The sequence below is a fragment of the Nicotiana tabacum genome, chromosome 17 (genome assembly GCF_000715075.1).
Source record: "Nicotiana tabacum cultivar K326 chromosome 17, ASM71507v2, whole genome shotgun sequence".
NCBI classification, from domain to species: Eukaryota; Viridiplantae; Streptophyta; class Magnoliopsida; order Solanales; family Solanaceae; genus Nicotiana; species Nicotiana tabacum.
This window is the reverse complement of record NC_134096.1, coordinates 69,365,220-69,369,827: the sequence shown is the minus strand read 5'-3', so window position 1 is coordinate 69,369,827 and position 4,608 is coordinate 69,365,220. Positions and strand designations below refer to the sequence as shown.

The window sequence follows — 4,608 nt, the reverse complement described above, 5'->3', positions numbered from 1 at the left end:
TAGCCCCTCAAAATTTTAATAGCCCATATTTTTGCCTATTGACACAAAATAGCCCTTCGGCCCAAATATATTACATCTAATAGCCCGAAATGTCTATTTTGTATATATTTTGTATAGTGACAGTCTATTTTGTCTATTTTATATAGTGACAGTATATTTTATATAGTGACAGTATATTTTGTATATTTTTTTGCATAGTGACAGTCTATTTAGTATATATTTTGTATAGTGACAGTTTATTTTGTATATATTTTGTATAGTGATAGTCTATTGTATATAAATTGTATAGTGGCAGCCTATTTAGTATATTTTTATATAGTGACAGTCTATTTTGTATAGTGATAGTATATTTTATATATTTTTTGTATAGTGACAGTCTATTTAGTATATATTTTGTATAGTGACAGTCTATTTTATATAAATTATATAGTGACAGTCTATTTTTATATAATTTTTGTTTCAATACTACTAATTCACTACTAAACCAAGCCTATATTTTGTATAGTGACAGTCTATTTAGTATATTTTTTGTATAATGACAATCTATTTTTGTATATATTCACTATACAAATTTTTGTTTCAATACTACTAAGAACCAAATTTTTTGGTTTCAATACTACTAATTCACTTGGTTTATTTCAAAAGGACTGAATTTTTATAGGCTAAAGAGAAAATTAAATATGCAAGATCCATCAATTTATACACAAATAAAGCCACAATTTCCAGATCAAGAACACTTGAAATGTCCAAGATGTGATTCACCAAACACAAAATTCTGTTATTACAACAATCATAATCTTTCTTAGTCACGTCACTTTTGTAAGAGTTGTCGTAGGTATTGGACCAAAGGTGGTACTCTTAAGAATATTCCAATTGGTGGTGGTTCTCGTAAGAACACAAAACATTCTTCTTCATCCAATAAGAAAATTTCCTCCTCAATGACGTCGTCTTAAGTTTCATCTTCAAAACCTGATCAGATAACAAATCCAAAACCAGAGCCATTTGGTATACCTGCAATTTCAGCTTTTGATCAGAACAGTGGTAGAGTGATTGGTATGACTAATGGGCAATTCAGTTCATTGTTGGAGTCAAACGGGCCGCAATTTGGGACTTTGCTGGAATCTTTGAATACGAATAATAATGGGTCCAATTTGTAGTTAGGTGAATTGCAAGGAATCAAAATCCCGATTCAGGTTCGGGTTCGGGCTCAAATGGTATCCGTCAAAATGGGAGTAACACAAATGGATATTTGGGACAGCAATGGCTTCTTCAGCTGAGGAAAATGCGTATGATCGCTGAGAGAAGGAAGTTAGGGTTTTGAGTGGCAGTGGTCTTCGGCTAGCCTTTTAATTAGTTTTGGGCTGTTAATTGTATGGTTTATTTTGTGGCTAGCTATTGTCATTAGTTTTTTCCGGATGGCTACAAATGAAGTTTTCTCTTAAAAAAAGGGAAAAGGCCCAAAAATGACATTGTGGTATTCGAAATGGATTAATTATAACCCTCGTTTAAACTTGTCCAAAAATGACCCTGCCGTTATAGAATGTGTCTAATAATGCCCTTGTGTTATTTGAAATGGATCAATTATAACCCTCGTTTAAATTTGAGCCCACTAATGACCCTGCCGTTAAAGAATGGGTCTAATACTGTTATTTTTCTCAGTTAGTAATGATTAGGGGTGTAAATGGATATTTAAAAACTGACTAAACCGACAGAACCGTACCGTGTCGAACCGATTTTTAGGTTTCTTTTAATAAAACCATAGGTTTTTATATAAATCTATAACTGTACCGATAATTAGGGTAGGTTTTTATTTTATAAAAATATTGAACCGTACCGAATAAATTTACATGTGAATATATGTTTCACATGTAAATATATTCGAACCGTACCGAATAAATTTACATGTGAATATATGTTTCACATGTAAATATATCGGACCTATTATTAGACCTAGTATAAATATATGTTTCACATGTAAATTTATTCTGTACGGTTCGATATTTATATATTATGTTTAAAAATGATAATGGGTCTAATATTTATAAAGAATGGGTCGAATAAGTTTAAAATTTGAGCCCACTAATGACCCTACCGTTAAAGAATGGGTCTAATATTTATATTTGTAAATAATGATGTATTAATATAAATAATGTACAAATTTTAATACATTATTATTTTTAAACTTAATATATAAATATATTTTTCACATATAAATTTATTCGTTACGGTTCGATATTTTTTCGGTTTATATTTATAAAATAAAAAACCTACCCTAATTATCGGTACAATTATATATTTATATAAAAACCTACGGTTTTATTAAAAGAAACCTAAAAATTGGTTCGGCACGGTACAATTCTGTCGGTTTAGTCGATTTTTAAATATCCATTTATACCCCTAATCATTACTAACTGAGGAAAATAGCAGTATTAGACCCATTCTTTAATGGCAGGGTCATTAGTGGGCTCAAATTTAAACGAGGGTTATAATTGATCCATTTCGAATAACACAAGGGCATTATTAGACCCATTCTATAACGGTAAGGTCATTTTTGGACTCAAGTTTAAACGGGGGTTATAATTGATCCATTTCGAATACCATAAAGTCATTTTTGGGTCTTTTCCCTAAAAAAAAATGATTTCTTTCCTATCCGTGAGGAAAGCTCATATTATCCTTTATATTTTATGATATAAAACATGAAGTAACTAAGCATAAAAAAATTACATTCTAACATAATTTTCCTAGGGAGAAAGACAAAATGTTAGGATGCAAAAATTGGTGAGGTTCATATTATCCTAATTATTGATGAAAGTGATACTACATGATTGGCAGTGCTCATATGGACACAGTTTTTGCCAAAGGACAGATTCACTGTGTTTGTTATCACTTGGACACTTGATATGAGAGGTCTCTTTCGCATTCTCCTTTTTCCTATCTAATTTCCTTATATCTTCTCAACTTTTGGGTAGACTTACCATAAATTTTCATGCAGGGGTTACTGATGCAGAAGGCAGCAACCATTATATTTCTATCCTTGAGAAGGCACATTGTCTGCACATTACTCATTAAGGGCGCCCCACACTTCAATCATCTTTAATGTACTAACCAATTAGTTTCCCTTGGATCGATGCCTTCTTCTATGAAGACCTTTACGTAGCTCTATATATTTATGTAATCTTCCCTCACGCGTCCTTTTTATTTCCTTTATAATTTTCTGCATATCATAATATGTGGGGGAGGGAGGCATGGGTGAGGGCTGGGGGCATCGTCACATACGTATCCGGTGTAGAAGTTATGAGTTCACTCATGCCCTGTATTTTTGCCCAAAAAATAATGAAATATGTAGAATAATAAATTTTGAACATATAAAATTAACTAGATGATATGTGATAGAATTGCGAATCTGAACTCATAAAATTTAAATCCTGAATACGCATTTGGGTATCGTAATTCGTGACACAATTTATGCAGTTTCCGAGACAAAAAGAGGGTACAACAATAACACCCTATTACATTAATCCTCAGTCCCGTTTTATTTGAAGGCGTTCGGGAGTGAAAGATAAATGTCAAAACACTTAATTTTCAGTACGAGGCGAAATAGATTCTTCTAAGGTTTTTAATTAAAATTTATATATTTGAAACTATGAAAATAAATACTTAAAATCAATATTATTAACAATTTAAAATATAAAAGTGTTTGACATTATTTTTCAAATAATAATAGTGTCATGTAAAATGGAACAGAATAATTGTTAGTGATGTCAGATAGTCATGTGATTTCATTGCTATTCACCTTGCAATTGCTACGTACGCGTGTTGGATTTCTGTTGCTACTTTGAACTTTCTTGCCCAATAGTTGGGGCATGCTGCATGTGATGGCTTTAGTGGTTGTCAATTTGAACTAATTTCTTGCTCTCATTGCCTCATTGGCACAGTATTTGTCTCCAAATCTATACGTTGTCACATGGTAGGGCTAAAAATACTCTTTATCATGCACTTGGAGAATGGAGACGTTAGCATTGACCACAACACAGTGCAGTAAAACCTTCTCTAGATGCAAAGGCAATGACAAGACGAAATTAATAATGTTAACTTAGGCCACGCAGACGAGCAAATGGTTCAATATTTACGGTTTGAATAAGAGTAAAAAAACCCTACAAAACTTCTTGTGTTTTATTTTCCGATTTCTTACGCGTAAAATTGAAAATCCATGACGAAGAACTAAAAAAAAAAGGTTGTAATAGGTCACAATACTAATTGGGATCTTTACACAAATAGCCGGCCATATTAATTATTTACTTATTCTAGTCACATACATAGATTATACATTAATTATACACATACAATACATAAATTATGCATATATTATACCTCCACCGGCTAGTTTTAGTTTAAATTATTGGGTGGACGGCTAATTCATGACTATCTTTTGCAAAATTAAATAAACTACAGGGTCCCAAAAGACAACGCTTACTTACTGCACCACAATATAGCTTTCATAAGATATTAAGATTGCGGTAATGAGATAAAGACTAAGAGGGTATGACCATTTAATATTGTGTGTACAGTAATTTGTGATACATTGATAATAACCTAGTTATATGATTG

At 31.7% G+C, this 4,608-nt stretch overlaps 1 pseudogene; it reads left to right on the top strand.

Annotated features, from left to right (window-relative positions):
- The first annotated feature begins 680 nt into the window (after window positions 1-680).
- Window positions 681-1,321, top strand: LOC142171917 (dof zinc finger protein DOF1.7-like; annotated as a pseudogene).
- The last annotated feature ends 3,287 nt before the right edge of the window (window positions 1,322-4,608 follow it).